Genomic DNA, 17,743 nt, shown 5'->3' with positions numbered 1-17,743 from the left:
AACACGAATGGTTCTTCCCGGGGGAATCTAGGCTCTTCTAGTATTGGGGGAGTGGTTTGTTGCATTTTTGGTGAAGTTAAATTATTTTTCTCAGTGCATAAGGGTGACTACACTAACAATCTCATGGAGGCTTAGGCCATTTTATATGCTATGGAACAATGTTGTTTGCCGAGATGGCCCAAGATTATCTATGAATCTGACTCCTAAGTGATGGTGAACTTGCTTTCCTCGCAGGAGCTTAAGGATATTAGTTGGTAGTTGGCCACTATTGTTAATCAGACTCTTCTCTTTTGTACCTCTCTTAAGTTCATTAGGTTTACTTACATTCCTCGTAAATGGAACATAATATTGGTTCATTTGATTATCTTTGATTATCAATAGAACTTTTCCAAAGATAATCAAAAAGCTTTTTCCAGGCAGGAGTATCCATATCAGCATACCAAGTATTATTAATATGACTGATAATCTCTTCACTGTGATTGATAACAGTGTAAATATTCTTAGTTTTGAGCTTGGAGAAAATAATTCCACTGGGCCATTTAATTTTCAAATAGCTATTAGAGTCAACATGACATAAAGTAGGGATATCCTTACTAGCGTTGGCTATCATATTATAAGTCTTCTTGTGAGAGTCAAAAAGACTATATTTATTCTTCAACTCATCCCGTTACCCATTTTTTTAAAAAATTACATTTGAAATTAAAATTATAAATTACAATTACACTAAATCGAGGGCACTTGTTTATTATATACAAACAAAAAAAAAATGAAATATAATATTTTATAAAGTTCTATATTATTATTATAATTATATTTTTATTTTAATATTATAATTATAACGTTTGATTATCATTTAGAGAATTCCTCTCAATGCTACAAAAAGAAGATGAGAAAAGAAGGTGACAACTTGGTTCATAACATAATTGTGTGGGAGTAGAAGTTGTATGCAAGGTTTGATTGTGTGTGAGAGTTTTATATATATATATATATATAGTGTTTATTACCTTTTAAAGGTGGAACTATGCTTTTGTAAACAAGTAAATGAAAGTATTTATTTAATGTTATTATTTTGTTTTGTTGATTAAGTAAAATTAATTTTTTTGAAATAAAAATAAAAATGACTGATTTTAATATTTATTTATTCTATGTTGCCAATTATCTACACTCTTTATTTTTGAACTTATAATGTAATCTATTAAATTTATATAATGTGCTATTAATCCAAAATGATGTTTATCTTTGATTTATTATATATTAAAAAATGTAATTAAATTTAGAGTAAAAATGGAAAAATGAATTAAAACAATATAAAATCATTCTAAAATTAAAATGCCAAATTAACATAATCTTTTGATCTACATAAATCTATTTTGTACTTCCATTTAAATATATTTAATTAATATACATAAAAAAATTAAACATTTATTTAATTTTATCAAACACCTTAAAATAAGCACTCTTTAAATACAACTTAGACCAATACGTGATAATAACAACATTATTTTAAAAAGTTTGATCAATTTAAATGATTAAAATGGACCGTAATGTGGTCAAAAATTCATTGTTGCATAATCCAAATTTGGCGGCACTGGCAGACGATGCTCAGCATGTCTTCCAAGCAAGGACACTGACAACACGGGTCGTCTGACAGTGCGGACAGGGAAGGAATTAGCACATGCACGGGCACCATAATTTCAAACTTGCGAGACAGAGACGGAGACAGTAACGGGACTGGCTGATTAGCCGGTGCAATTTCGTGGCTATTTAGCCAGTGCCGCCCCAACCTGTAAAAGTAGAGTATTTTTTAAGGGGGCTGAGATAAAGGTAAGCAAAATAAGACGGAGTAATAGACATTTGATTTGATTTGATTTGGCTATTCATCGTACGGCCTTGCTTGAATCACAAAATTAAGGACAGTTGTTGGCCCCACTGTCCTGTCAATTTTGAAGGCGGCTGAGAGTGATTTGGGCTGAATAATTAACATGTTTAGAGCTATGCCTTCGAAGCCCAATGTGCAGTGTTCGAATCTGATAACATACAATCTAATCCCCACTAGAATAAACATACAGTTTACATTATACTATACTGACATAAGAACCTACGTAGAGCAAAAAAGATATGGACATAAACCTGAATTTGATGCTTTTTTTTATAAGCTATATTGGGATATGTACATAAATAATCTGTACAAAACGATCTCAAACATAAACGGATCCCAATCTATCCTTTCGGGAGTTCATTAGTTTTCATTTTACAGAAAAGTTGCAGAGGCAACATGTCGGGCCTCTCCAACTGGTTTTCAGCCGATCTCTGTACTACTACTAACAATACACATGATCGTGATGTTTTCTTGAGCTTTCGCGGCCCTGACAGCCGAGGTTTTGCTACTCGATTTCACTCTGCTCTTGATAAAGTGGGCATCCTCACCTTCTTAGACAGTAAAAGCTTAGAGAAGGGTGATTATATTCCGTCTTCTTTGGTTCAAGGCATCCAGTCAAGCAGAATCTGTATTCCTATTTTCTCCAAAAACTTTGCCTTTTCGAAATGGTGCCTGAGGGAGGTATGGTTTATGGAAAAGTGTAGAAAGAGAATCATCCCTCTGTTTAACGGCGTTTCTCCTTCACAGGTTAGTAACCCAGATGGAGCCATGTATACAAAAGATTTCGAGTATCATGAACTTCAGAAAACATTCAGCCCTGAAGATATTAGTGAGTTGAAAGGAACATTAGAGCGTGTTGGTGGATTACCTGGCTGGTCATACAAAGAAAGTTCCGGGTAATTGGTCTTCGCTAAATTGATTTATTTTCTCTTTTTCAATTGTGTAAACTATACCATTGATATTAGCTGTTTCCCCATTTTCAGGGAGGAAATTGTGATCAAAGAAGTTATAAAGGAAGTTGTGAGCATCTTACTTTCGGAGAAGGTGTGTCTGGACATTCCGAAATGCTTTGATTTAGACTGGCGAGCGGAGGATATCTTGAATTTACTAAACGCAGGGGATCATCAGAAGAAGATTATGAAAGTTGGTATACACGGGATGGAAGGGATGGGTAAAACGACCCTGGCAATGGTTGTTTACAAACAACTCTTGTACTCCCGGTTTGAATTGCATTGCTTCTTACTGGGTGTGGGAGAAAGATGTGATGGGGAAAATGGTCTTGTAAATCTGCAGACCCAGATGCTCAGAGATGTATCAACATTCAGAGGCGAAGTAGGGCGCGTTGATGAAGGCAAAGCTTTCCTGCAAGACTACCTCAAGGGTAAGAAGATTCTCCTCCTGCTGGATGACATTCAAAGTTTGGAGCAGTTGGAAGTTCTTGGAGGAAATTACACTGACTTAGGGGAAGGTAGTTGTTTGCTCATCACATCTCAGAATCAGCATATTCTAAAACTGGCGAATGTTGATGAAAAGCACGAGGTGAGGGGACTTCCTCACGAATATGCAATGCAGTTATTTAAATTCTATGCGTTCCCCAGTTCAAGCTGTCCAGCTCCAGAGCTACAAAGTCTGAGCAATGATATTGTCAATGCCTGTGGAGGTCTCCCTCTTGACCTTCAACTTGCTGGGAAAGCCCTGGCTGGTGTGGGAGATAGAAATGAATGGAAAGGTGTGGCAGACAAGATAAACTTTGAGCCCAGCTTGCAAAACATACTTAAAGCATCCTATGATACCCTTGATCCCTTTGAGAAGGAAATGTTTCCGGATGTCGATTGTTTTCTCACAGGAAGGGAGAAAGAAATTGTCATGATCTTTTGGACAGACCTGAAAGGGAGTAGTTGTCAAGCTTCTCTCAAACATCTCTTGCAAAAGTCCTTGGTCAACTTGGGTTTAAGTAACGAATTGATGATCCATAGCTGCCTTAAAGATTTGGGCAGAAATCTGGCAAATGAAACGAGTCCAAAGCTCCATAAACGCACAAGACTATTCGATGAGGAATCCGTGCATTCTCTGATGAATCAATCACTGGTAGTTAGCTATTTCTTTACTACCTAGTATTTTTTGAGTATGTCATGTCGAACATAAACTATGTATGGCTATTTTTTGTTTGTGTCAGTGGAAATGAGTTATATATTGATAAAAATAAGAGATCTAAGATTTACTAAGATCTGAAATAAGCACAAATACTTGGCAATGGAAAAAATAGAAATAAACACTTGAGAGAGAAGCAAATTTTATTCATCAAACTGACTGCTACAAGGCTATGCAATGGCCTTTATATATAGAGAGCCCATGAGATGAGAAGATGATTCTAGAGGATAAGGTGATAAGGTTGTATGGCCTAGTATTAAGGAGGTCATTTCTATCCATTACCAAATTTATAGGAATTGACAGGCAATCTGTGTCTAATCGGTTGTTAACAGTAGGTGATGTGGATTTGACTGTTTCTAACATCCTCTCTTAATTTCTACCACTAATGATAATGTGTGGGAGAAATTACAACAAAAAATATAGATAGAATAAGTCCTGGCATTAAGCCTTGTTAGGTACCTATTTACAAAAAAAGAAAGAGAGGGGAACATGATATGACTATCCCTCCTTAATGTTCACCTCAATCATACCTAGCATGCCCCATAGTTTCAGAAATTTGGCCTCAAGCATACTTTTAGTAAATATATCTGTTGCTTGGTCTTCACTTGGACAAAAGAGAAGGTTAACAAAATTTGCTTGAACAAGATCCTGAATATAGTGAACATCAATCTCAATGTGTTTTGTTTTAGCATGAAAAACAGGATTATTTGCAACTTGAATAGCACTTTGATTATCACAATACAAAGGAGTAGCTGAACTTTGTGCAAAACCAAGCTCAAATGAAAGGCTTTCTTCCAGCTTGCTTTTTTGCACCATCATTTTTAGAAAAATGATTAGAACCTTCATGATTTCAAAATAGAATCCCCACCAAAGCTCTCACAAATATCACCCCTGAAGAAGCATGGAGTGGTAAGAAACCTCACATTGGATATTTTAAAGTATTTGGGTGTATTGCTTGGGCACACATTCCTATGCACATAGGGAAAAGTTAGAACCAAAGAGTCACAAGTGTTTGTTTATGGGTTATAGTGAAGAATCAAAGGCTTATAGGTTATATGATTTGACAACAAACAAGGTCTTTGTTAGTAGAGATGTGAAGTTTGATGAGCATTCACAACGTATAGCCACTCCTTCTCACTCTACAACACCAAATGCTTCTCATTTTTCAAATATTTTAGGAGGAAATGGAGACTACATTGATGAGGATGAGTTGTGCACTTCTACAAATGATGAAAATACTAATGAAAACAACACAACTAATGCTTGTAATCAGACATTTTTTGCAGGTAGTAATGATGAAGAAGATAACTTTTCAGCTACCCAAAAGACAAGGAGTGTTGAAGAAATATATAGGCAAGGCTCAAAGATCCAAAGGAGGAATGGTAGTGCTCTCATGGCCAAAGTATTACAAGTAAATGACCCAAGATCATATGAAGAAGCTAGAGGGAAGAAAGAATGGGAGCAAGCTATGGAAAAAGAATATGATGCTTTGGTGAAAAATAAAACTTGGGAACTTGTGCAACTTCTCAAAGGTAAGAATGTCATTGGTTGTAAATGAGTTTATAAAACAAAATTTAAATCAGATGGTGCTATAGAAAAATTTAAAGCTAGATTGGTTGCTAAGAGATTTAATCAAAAAGAGGGTGTTGATTATGAAGAAACTTTTTCTCCTATCATTAAAATGAATACAGTTAGAATTATTCCTTCTTTGGCTGCAAGTCTTGGGTGGCATATTCATCAAATGGATGTAAAAAATGCTTTCTTAAATGGAGATTTATATGAAGAAATATATATGGATCAGCCACCAGGTTTTGTAGATCAGCAACATTCTAATCTTGTTTGTAGATTAAAGAAGTCACTTTATGGGCTTAAACAAGCACCAAGAGCATGGAATGAGAAGATTGATAGGTATTTTCAACTTCATGGATTTCAAAAATGCAAATCAAATCCAAATCTTTATGTGAAGAGAGTGCAAAATGAAATTATTCTTGTTGCAGTTTATGTGGATGATTTACTCATAGTTGGACCAAATATTGGGTTAATTAGTGATTTCAAATCAGATCTTAAAGGGGCATTTCATATGAGTGATTTGGGTGAACTGAATTATTTTCTTGGCTTGCAAATTAGTAGACTTCATGATGGGTTATTTATCTCTCAAGCAAATTATGCTTTGGATCTTTTAGATAAATTTAACATGCTTGAATGTAAGCCAGCCCCTACTCCTTTTCAATTTGGAATTAAGCTTACTAAAGAATGTATTTTCAAGAAGGTGGATGCTACTTTATATAGACAGCTTGTTGGTAGCTTGGTTTATCTAACACAGTCTAGACCAGACATTTGTTTTGCAGTCAATTTGGTATCTAGATTTATGCAGGAACCAAAAGAAACTCATTGGTTGGTTGCCAAAAGAATTTTACGATACATTCGTGGCACCGTTTACTATGACATTCATTATAGTTACAAGTCTTCAATTTCTTTGACTGGCTTCACAGATTCAAACTGGGGAGGTGACATAGATGATAGAAAATCTACTGGTGGTTATAATTTTCAGCTCAGGTCAGGTCCAATTACATGGAGCAGCAAAAAAAAAACTACTACATCATTGTCCTCATGTGAAGTAGAATATAGAGCAACAAAAGAAGCTGAAAAGGAAGCAGTTTGGATTTGTAACCTTTTATTTGAGCTTGGTTTTGCACAAAGTTCAGCTACTCCTTTGTATTGTGATAATACTTTAAAATATCCAATGTGAGGTTTCTTACCACTCCATGCTTCTTTAGGGGTGATATTTGTGAGAGCTTTGGTTGGGATTCTATTTATAATATGTGCAGCACAAGAAATAGCCAAACTCCAAAATTTATTATGCAAACTTTTAAAATGCAACGTACAACGAGCCATTTCTAAAAGAGTTCTATTCATTCATTCAGCCACCCCATTTTGTTGAGGAGTATAAGGAACTGTTCTTTGCACCTTAATACCATAATTTTCACAAAATGACTCAAAAGCATAATTGCAATATTCACCCCCATTATCTGTCCTTAAGCATTTAATTGTTTTGCCACTTTGATTTTCAACTAATGCCTTAAACTTTGGAAATACTTCAAACACTTCTTTTTTCCTTTCAAGAAAATAAACCCATACTCTCCTACTATAATCAACAATAAAAGTGAGAAGGTACCTAGCACCTGAAAATGAAGGATATCCTAGTTCACATAAATCGCTATGAATAAGTTGCAATGGATGATTAGCTCTCCATGCTTTACCTGAATCAAAAGGATCTCGATGATGTTTCCCTAACACACAACCTTCACACACACCTTCACAAGCTGAAATTTTTGTTAATCCTCTAACCATATCTATTCTAACCATATCTTGTAATTTTTTATAATTTAAATGTCCAAGTCTAGCATGCCAAAGTTGTGACATATAATCAGTTTGAGCAATAAAAGCATGAGAGAGTGTATATTTATCATCAAAAAACCCCACAAATTTAAATAGATTCTCTTCATGATCAACTCTACCAATAGCAATTATATTGCTTGGGTCTTTTCTCTCTCTAACAATAACTTGATCAGCATTGACAACAAACTCATATCCAGCTTGAACTATTTTGTATACTGAAATAAGTTTCACCCCCAATCTTTTAACCAATAAAACATTTTTCAAAGACCCATGTGTTACATTAACATTTCCTGTTCCTAAAACTGGAAGTTTCGTTTTATTACCAATAGAAATTTCTTGATCTGAATTCTTCCCTTTATAAAAATCAATAAACAAAGATCTATCCCCAGTCATGTGAGATGATGCCCCCGAATCTAAAATCTATTCTTTATTAGAATCTGAAGCAAAGTATCCCCCTTTAACACTAGATTTACTTTTGGGTGTAGCAATTACCTCCTCATTTGATTTCTCTTGCCTTTTTAAAGAGATAGCAACGAAACTATGATTATCCTTTTTTCCATCCTTAAATCTTTCTTACTTGAGCTTATATTTCTGCCTTTCATTGTCCCTCTTCTTCAAACAAAACTTCTCTATGTGATTCTCACCTCCACAATACCTGCAAATAAAAGGCTTTCTTCCAGCTTGCTTTTCTGCACCATCATTTCTAGAAAAATGATTAGAACTTTCATGATTTCAAAATTTATTATTTCCTTTCCAATTCTTTTTTCCATCATTTGTAAAATATTTACTTTTGGCTATATATGCATGATTCTTCTTAATATGCCCTTCTTTAATAAGCTGAACTTCTTCATCTAAAACAGATTTGCAAAATTGATCAAAAGTTTGCTGGGGGGTATTGGGATTTAGTTGAAGAACTCTTTTCTTTGATTCCTTAAAAACTTTATATGGCTGGGAAAGCTTACTTTCAACCATTGCAATCAACTGAAAATCCTTTTTTGCATATTCAACACCTATTTTTTTTAGCTGAGTATTTAAAAAAGTAACTTCATTGAAGTAATTAGACATTTTTTCAAAATAAGATGGATCTAAATTCATCAATTTTTCTTCTACACTAAACGTGTTAGCCATGTCTGCATCTTTATAATCTTTTTCTAAAGTCTCCCACAGCTCTATTGGGTTATCAATATTAACAAATTTTCTATTTAGATTGGGGCTCAAAGCTTTACCAATAATACGTCTAGCTTGCTCCAACTTACATTTCTACAACTCCTTTTCTTTATCAGTTTGTTGAGGTTCCCCAATTTCTTTATTTACTATACTCCATAAAGCCTTCTCTCTTAGAGCATTATTGACTGCAATCTTCCAATCTGCAAAACCACTTTCATCAAAGATAGGCAAAACTTCATTTGAAGAACCCATGTTAGCAAAAAAATCAGCCCTGCAACCAAATATCACTCAAAAAAAAAACAGCCCTGCAAACAAACCATTTCCAGCAATATATTCCTTTAACAAAACCCTCTAGCAATATTTCTAGCTGAACTTCTAAATAAATCTCCAACTGAACTTGGCTAAACTTTGCTCTGATACCATGATAAAAATAAGAGATCTAAGATTTACTAAGATCTGAAATAAGCACAAATACTTGGCAATGGAAAAAATAGAAATAAACACTTAAGAGAGAAGCAAATTTTATTCATCAAACTGATTGCTACAAGGCTATGCAATGGCCTCTATATATAGAGAGCCCATGAGATGAGAAGATGATTCTAGAGGATAAGGTGATAAGGTTGTATAACCTAGTATCAAGAAGGTCATTTCTATCCATTACAATTGACAGGAAATCTGTTTCTAATCGGTTGTTAACAGCAGGTGATGTGGATTTGACTGTTTCTAACATATATGTGTGCTCTTATATGGAATCAATTAGGGAAAGGCCATGAGAGCGCGTTATCTTCGCTACGAGCCCAAGGAGAGGAAGACATTGAAAGCAGACATGTTCATGTCGTTCTACGACTTGAGGCTGCTTTGGCTTGCAGATGTTGTGACAGATGGACATTTTCCTGAGCCAGGCTACTTTAACGATTTGAGATGGCTATAAGATGGAGGAGATGTTCATCAAAACGGCTACCAACGGGAATGAACCTGAACAAGCTTGTTATTCTGGAGGTGATCGACAGTCAGATAACTCATCTCTGGGACTAGGAAACAGATGAACAATCAAATGTAAGTCCTTGTTATCTTGTCAGAGATTCCTTTAGTGTACATTACTTACGGTTTTCAATTTATGCATGTCATGATGTTTCATGAGCATATATGTCCTCAGAGACTGAAAGTGCTCATTTTGAGAGGATGTGCATCCCTGGAGAAGCTTCCTGCTAAAATAATCTATACCCAGTTGCAGATCCTGGACTTGCAAAATTGCCACTCACTGAGAAGTTTGCCCGATACGGAGGGAAACTTCGGCAGCTTAGTTTCTCTCAACATGGAAGGCTGTGGTGTCTCTTCTCTGCCAGATGATTTCGGCAAGCTTTCAACTCTGAAACAGCTGAATCTGTCTCGCTGTAAGAATTTGCGCAATCTTCCAGCTAGTTTTGGCAATCTGACAAGTTTAGTAAGACTAGACATACATCACAATAGTGAACTTAGACAGCTACCGGACACAATTGGCGGCCTAAAAGCGTTGTGTTATCTGGATGCGGGCTACTGTCAACTGTGGGACCAGGGACTGCCAGACGGAACATTCGATTTCGGACTGCATAACGGATTTCGGAGTCTCTCTGGCGGCTTAGAAAAGTCGAGCGCACTTTGGGAGATTCGTTTGGACGGCTGCAGCGAGCTCTCCCTTCTGCCACGTGTCCCGCCATCGCTGCAGATGCTGTTTGCCCGCGACTGCCCGCGTCTGGACGGACGGGTGCACCAAGCTTACCGAATTCAGACAGGCTGCATGAGAGTGACTTTTACAGAGAAATTATGCTGCTTGTCGGGACTGGAAAGTCTGTGTAGTCATGTCAGCGGACGGGTCTGCCTGGCTTGGAATCATTGCAAAGATTGGCAACGTTGAAATTGATGGGATGTTAGAAACTTTCCAGCGCAACGTTCGGAAGCTGCTTGGCTGGTCTCAACTCTACTCGTCTTTTGAGAGCATTTTCATTGCGGGGCCGGCGTCACTTCCCAGCAAGTACTTATTTGATGACGGCTCTGACGATTATCCAAACTGTACAGTTAATCATTTTTTTAAAAATAGAAAATATATAGATTTTTCTGAAAATTTCTGATCTTCATCATCTGCATAGTAAAACAACAAAAAAATTTGAAAGAAAATCACTACATTTTCGAACTATTGCCAACTGTCTGAAAGTGGACTCCCGTTCGAAATATTCGAATTGCCTTCGTTAAGAATAATTCATCTGGAGCATAATAGATTTCGCAGCCTTCCGGGAGGCTTCCAAAAGTTGAGTGGACTGTGGGAACTTCATTAAGACGGGTGCATGGGAACTTCATTAAGACGGGTGCATGGGAACTTCATTAATTGAAAGCGGTCCCACAATCAGTGGAGATGCTGTATGCGCGTGACTGTGTGCGTTTGGAAAGGTTATGCAGCTTGTCCGGACTGAAAAGTCTGTGTAGATTAGACGTAAGCATGTCATATCATCTGACGTGTTTGCCTGGGTTGGAATCGTTTCAAGGATTGACAACGTTGAGATTGGTGGGATGTAAGAAACTTTCGAGTGCAATACTGGGAAGCTGCTTGGCGGGTCTCAAGTCTTTGGAGAGCATTTTCATTGCGGGGCCCGACGTCACTTCACAGCAATTACTTACCCAATTGGTTCTCGAATATGGAATGGACGTTTGGAAAAATAGACTAAGTGCCCCCTTGGTAAGAGGTGCGTTTTAATAGTGTTTAGACGTTGCCCAACGATAGTGCTCTCCTAATTTCTCATTCACGTTTGGAAATTGACTAAAGTTTGGAAATTGTCAAATCTTTGTTAATTTTTCTCTTTTGCTTATCAAACAAGAGCTGTCATACAACTAGGGTTCGTGTCTTGTGTAATTGACTAAATTTGTCAATCTTCTACTCATCAAATAAGCGCTGTGATACAACTAGAATTCATACCTTATGTAATTGACTAAATATATAATAAATGTGATATAAATTTAGAAGCCGTACAAAGAATTTTAAAGAAGTTAAGATTATGTAAGCAATTGTTAAAATTATTTAAAACATTATTCATTGAATTCTAAATTTAGTTTATCAAATATTCTAATGAAAACTTGAAATTTGAAATTTAAAATCATTTAATATTATTATTTGTAATATAATGTATTTGATAATTTTTTATTTTATTTTATTTGTAAATCTGAAGTAAAAAGAGTAATATGTAGTACTCAATTCATTTTTTAAAACTCCATTTAAAATATGATATAATAAGTAAATAAAAAAAACAATGAATTTGATGTAAACTAAAATTATAATAATGTAATAGTTTGAAAAATATAAATTAAGAGATATTTTCTTATAGGTTGATTATATAAAATTCTATTTTTTTAATTTTTAATGTAGAAAATGGTTAAAATAGTTCGAAATAACTAATTACTAGAAAAAATATTTTAAAAATAATATAGTATATTTTGAAATTATTAATTATTTTATCAAAAATTAAATTTTAAATCAATACATTTAATGATTTTTTAATTTTTTAATTTTTTTTATTATTAATAAACGATCAAGGTCTAATGATTTATATTATTAAAATAAATTTTATATGAGTCTCCATTCAAACAGACATTAGTAGGAAAGAATGGAGAAGAAAACCTCCACTCTTGCCTGAGACTGCAGTCCTTTTCAGAATACATTTGTAAAAAAGACATACCCCAATTTCTAAAATTTTGACCAAGGTCCAATAATACAATGAGAATTTATACATCTAGATACATTAGAGGGTTAGATACAAAGCTTCTCTAGCAGGTGTGGAGGGAATGAATATCCATGTAGACTGTTGAAATTCTTTAGAATAACTGAGAAGGGTGGGGGGGAATTAGATATACAAGGTCAAAACATACAAATAAAACTTTTCACAGCTTAGTGAACCCATATCGATAAAACCTTGTTATGCATGCATCCATTAGATCATATAATGCGTAAACTTTGTAGTTTACTATCCTAGGTCAAAATAACTTTGCAAAAATGTAAACATGAAACATAACATATTCAATAACACATTTGACACATGAATTTTAAGTAGAAACTCAATTTGGGAAAAACCACTAGTAGCATGCTATTAATTCTTACTCCTCTGAAGTGATGCCCTGTGAAAGGCCAACCTTGTTAAAGGTTATAATACATACTGTTAAATGTGACCTAGCTAGAGGATTTCAATCACCCTGTTAGGAGTGAGCCTTGTTAGAGGACTTTAGATCATTCACTTGGAATGTCACCCAGTTAAAAGATTTACAAATGACTGTTAAGTCAACCTTAATCCAAAGGATTTACCCTAGACTAATATAATGATTAGAAAGTAATAGTAAGGCTTGATCTGATACAAATCACAACTCACAACTCACTTGTAGATTACAAATCTCTATTTCATTCCTCCATTCTACTTTACTTTCACACACTTTAGCTTTAATAGCTTGTGAACCCTTCAAGCATTCATAATCTTAAGCCTTCCTGTTATGCTTGCCAATAATAGTCTCTTCTATTCAGCCATTGAATGAAGTAAATACCCTAGACTCCTTGTCTTCCTTAGGTTCACACAAATGACAACCTTTGCTTGTAACAAGATCTCTCTATAAATAGAGATTTAAGATCTTTTGTCGTTTCACCTTAATTATCCATTTTAGGGTTAGGTAGGATTAGGTAGGATACAATGAATCCACCCACTTTTCCATTTGGTTCCTCTAGAAACTTCTTCAATCCTCCTTGAATTCGCCACAAAATAGTTTACCTTGAATTTTGCACCACTAGCTCATCATAGTTATCTTCCACATGCTTACACAATTGAAGAAAATAAAATAGTTGGGTTAGATTCATCAAATCTATGATTTAACATGAATACCAACACTAGACATCAATATGTTGTCACTCAAATTTCATACTATTCTTCCACTCATCTTCAACTAGTTAACTCTACAAACACTAAAGTTTACTGATGCTCAACACCAACTAAACTTTACTTGGCTTACAGTAAGTTCACTTAGCATACTCTAATTCTTCACTTTGCTCAGCTCCAACTGATTTTCTACTTAGCTTGCACTAACTTTTCTTAGTACCTATTGTGCACTCGGTCAAGCTTGTCAGACACAATTCTTCTTGCTTGTTCTTCTAGATTTAATCAGTAAATCCAACCTTTGCATCCTTAAGTGGATAAACAATACACTATATCATCATTGTTTTAACCAATCTTTGTATTCTTTTTTCATACCATACCTCAACCTTTCCTCTAGGTGCTCTTGTTATCACATTTGATCAAAACCTCTTCATCAATCAAACAAATGATATTACTCAAATCAACTAGGTGATTGTTTTATGAGCAAGAAGTAGGGTTGACATCAGTCACAAAACAATGATCAAAATACATTCTCATACTTGTATCAATCTTTTCTCAACAAACTCCCTCTTTGGCATTGATGACAAACCATTACCAACAACAATACCAAAAAGAAAAGTTTCATTGTATTGAAATCTCTCCCTCTATCAGCAACTTACATCTTCTGTATAGGCTACAAAATTCTATCATGGTCAACATACAATCAACTCTTCCTTATGAATCATTTCTTTTGTCATTTCTCCTTTTGACTTTCTCTTACCCACTCTTACTAGGCAGATGCATTTCTTTTAGTCATTTTCTCCCTCTTTACTAACTATAAGGGGAACTCATATGTATTCCTTTCCTTGCTAGATTTACATAAATTTGGAAGGCAAAACTCCAAGGCTTCGAGGTCTTCGAATTGAACCCTCGGTTGAATGTATCCATTGAGTATTTGGAGGTAATGCATGAGCTATTCCTTTTTTGGGTCCTCCATAATTCCTCTCCACTGAAGAAGGAAGTGTATGCTAACCTCCATTTTTGACCTTTCTTGGTAAAAGTGGATGTTTTCCCATATGACTAGAGTTGGACACCTAGGCACAATCCCTAAGTCAAAACTCGCAAGAGGATGAGACATAAAATTATGGTAGGGGACCTTAAGCTTATCATCTATGCTGAAAACCACCTGTTCTAAGCCCTCCATCCATACTAGGTCAAATAAATTATAGCAAAGCTAGATGATCTCCCATTTACCAATTTTAGCCCTAGCAAACACCCAACAAATGCTCCTACAATATTGTTATTAATTCTCCAAGAGTAGTCATAATTAAAGACCCCTTCACCTAGAACCCAACTAATGGCTACCCTGAACATATTGTCTACAGAATTAAGTAACCTATTCCATCTCTTTGGCTTAACATTGCCTCTATATGCCATAACACAAACCACTAAAGCATGATATAAATTGATATTTGTATCCATCCTCACACCTAAGCTAGAAAGTGTATAATCTATAAAGAGTAAAAGTGATTGTAAAAGACACAAAGCTGAGTAATAATACTCTTTTTGGGGCTTTGGAAAGATCTAGGGTGGTGTGAGAGATGTTGTCATCTGGTAATCATTGCAGGTCATGTGCAAATCTATACATAAGTTATATGATTACTTGGTATTGATTTTATACTTAATGCTATATGTACCATTAGTGGTGAGTGTTTAAAATGTTATTAATTGATCATGAAATCATGAAATTGTTAGATCTAATGAGAATTACAAAATAGGGGAGGCGGGATATGTTAAAAAGTCAAATTGATTTAAGATGTTTTGATATTAGCTACTTTAGAGGTTAATTGTACTATACTCTCTCCATCTACTCTTTTATTGGCCAATTGGTCTACATCTAAATTACCTTCCTTGTATATGTGCTTAAGTCTTACCTCTTCAAATTTATCCATAATAATTTTCTCAAGTTTAGAGTTGAAGACTTAATTTGGTCTTTTTCTATTTCTAAGTGCATTAGATATAATTTGTCAATCTACTTCTATTATGATTCTATTGATGTTTAGTTTAAGAATTAGTTTTAATCCTTCATTTAAGGCTTCTAGTCCTGTGGTGTTGTTAGTTGCTATGCCCAGGGGTTTAGCTTTTTTCATAATCCAAATTCTAGAATATTCCCTAATTATACAACTGATTCCTACTTTCCCTGGGTTTCCTCTTGAGGCTCCATCGAAATTAAGTTTCAGTCATCCTTTAGGTGGATGCTCCCACCTACATTCACTTCTAGCTTTACTATCATTTTTTTTTTGTATGTGAGGGGCATTGGGGGGACGGGGGGGCTAGAGGGGGTGTGCAGGGGAGGGTGTTGATTAAGTGTTGCCAATTATTTTTTATTTCGGCATCTCATTCCAACAATGAACCTTCTTTTTTTGTTGTCTTACGTAGGTCACTATTCATTACTTCTATAATACTTGCTTCTATTTTATTGAAGAGGGAGGAACCATTAAGTTCTACATTGTTAAAAATTTGTGTATTTCTTTCTTTCCAAATATCTCATACTAGGATAGTAGGGGTGATATTCCATATTTTTTCATATACTTTGTAATTGGATCCTTTGGGCCACCTAGATAAGTGGTCTTGCTAGGTCCCCAAAAGGGGAGCAGACCAATTGAGTTTCTTTTTAAGCCAATCCCAACACTCCTTGGAATACTTGCATTGATAAATATATTCTCTACTATTTCAAAATATTCTTTACACATTATACATCTTGAGGGGCCTTCAAATCCCATTTTCCTGAATCTATCTACAATTAGGATTCAATTTTTTAAGGCTTCCCATAGGAATATGCCTACCTGTGGTAGTCCCACTCAGTCCTAGTAGATATTTAGGGACATGTTTATAGCTTCCCATCTTTGTGAATTGATTATTATATTGTATCCTTCCTTTACCTTGTATATTCCATCATTAGAGGCTGCTCAAATTAGTTTATCTTCCCCATCATTATGGTTGATTGGCCAATCTCTTAGAATAACCTCTAGTTTCTCCTATTCTCACTAGAGCATTAAGGTTTCATTTTCAACCTTAATTTTTTATGACAGACCAATTTGACTTGTCAAATAACTTTTTTTTACAAAAATGATCTTTGATAATGGCAAAATTTTGATGACAATTAAGTTTATCATCGAAATTTTGATGACAATTAAGTTTATTATCGAAATTTTTTCATTGTCTAGGATATAAACAAAAAAAGAAAAGTGAAACTTCATTTATTCGTGCAGAAAAGTGTAGGTGGAGGCTTCAAAGATATGACAAAGACCATTCAAGGTAAAGGTTTTCTTGGCTTTGATCTTTCATAATGGAACTATTTTTTTTGGAGCCATTTCTTGATATACGACATTGTAGGGTTCAACTTGGTGCATCAATACAAGAAAATTCAAATGGTGAAATCCATGCTGAATAAATAACCAGCACAATCAAGAATGTCTCCTATGTCCTACAATATTTAACAAAATTTAACTTTTCAAATATCTTTAAGCATGAATCAACACAATCACTTTCCTAGAATGTTTTGAATTCACTACTTATTGAATTTCTCTCATAGCCCATTGGTATTTAATGGTTTCTATAGAGCCCTCTGTATGAATGTTTGGAACTTTGCAAACAAAATTCTAGATTTGAGACTTGAATTAGGGTGAAGAGACCATCATGGGGTTGCTAATTCAAGGGTATTGGTGGCCAACCTAAGTGAATGCCCTAGCTAGCAAGAAAACAATGCTATAGGTGTTGAATTCTCTACAATGGAATAGAATATGATCAGTCGATGAAGCTTGTAAGGTGAGAACAAGGTGATGTGATAGTTTAAGAAGTCTCTTCATATCTCCATTAATTCTACCCTACAAGATCTGAAAGTGCTCAAGGAAAAAGCATATAGAAATTTGGTTATGATAAAATAAGTAATCATATACTAATTGGTGGCAGGCTATCTAGATTCAAAATAATGAAAAACTAGCAGAAGATAGCGAAACTTATCAATAGAAAAATGGCATATAATGTTGTACAAATTCTGATCAATACCAAATTGATAGATAATAAGTGAAATTGTATCAATGACAAAATGATAGATCGTCATTCGATGAACACCCAATTGGTAGATAATGATACACATATACAATGGGAGATAAAAGTGAATTGTCTGGCATATTTTTACAATAATAAATTATAACTTAAATCTAGTGTTGAGCTATCTAGAATCTTACTACAATATCAAGGCTATTTCTAATTAGTATTTGGTGAT

General features: G+C 34.8%; 1 pseudogene across 1 annotated transcript; it reads left to right on the top strand.

Annotated features, from left to right (window-relative positions):
* The first annotated feature begins 2,143 nt into the window (after positions 1 to 2,143).
* On the top strand, positions 2,144 to 10,958 carry LOC149570919 (TMV resistance protein N-like; annotated as a pseudogene). The gene is made up of 6 exons (XR_016360249.1): positions 2,144 to 2,775; positions 2,863 to 3,967; positions 9,357 to 9,670; positions 9,753 to 10,422; positions 10,508 to 10,650; positions 10,851 to 10,958. The product of XR_016360249.1 is annotated as a TMV resistance protein N-like (transcript).
* The last annotated feature ends 6,785 nt before the right edge of the window (positions 10,959 to 17,743 follow it).

The sequence above is a fragment of the Cupressus sempervirens genome, chromosome 2 (assembly GCF_028749045.1).
Source record: "Cupressus sempervirens isolate cs-2001-9-10 chromosome 2, ASM2874904v1, whole genome shotgun sequence".
Taxonomy (NCBI): Eukaryota; Viridiplantae; Streptophyta; class Pinopsida; order Cupressales; family Cupressaceae; genus Cupressus; species Cupressus sempervirens.
The sequence above is the reverse complement of the archived record's forward strand: the minus strand, read 5'-3'. Positions and strand labels throughout refer to the sequence as shown.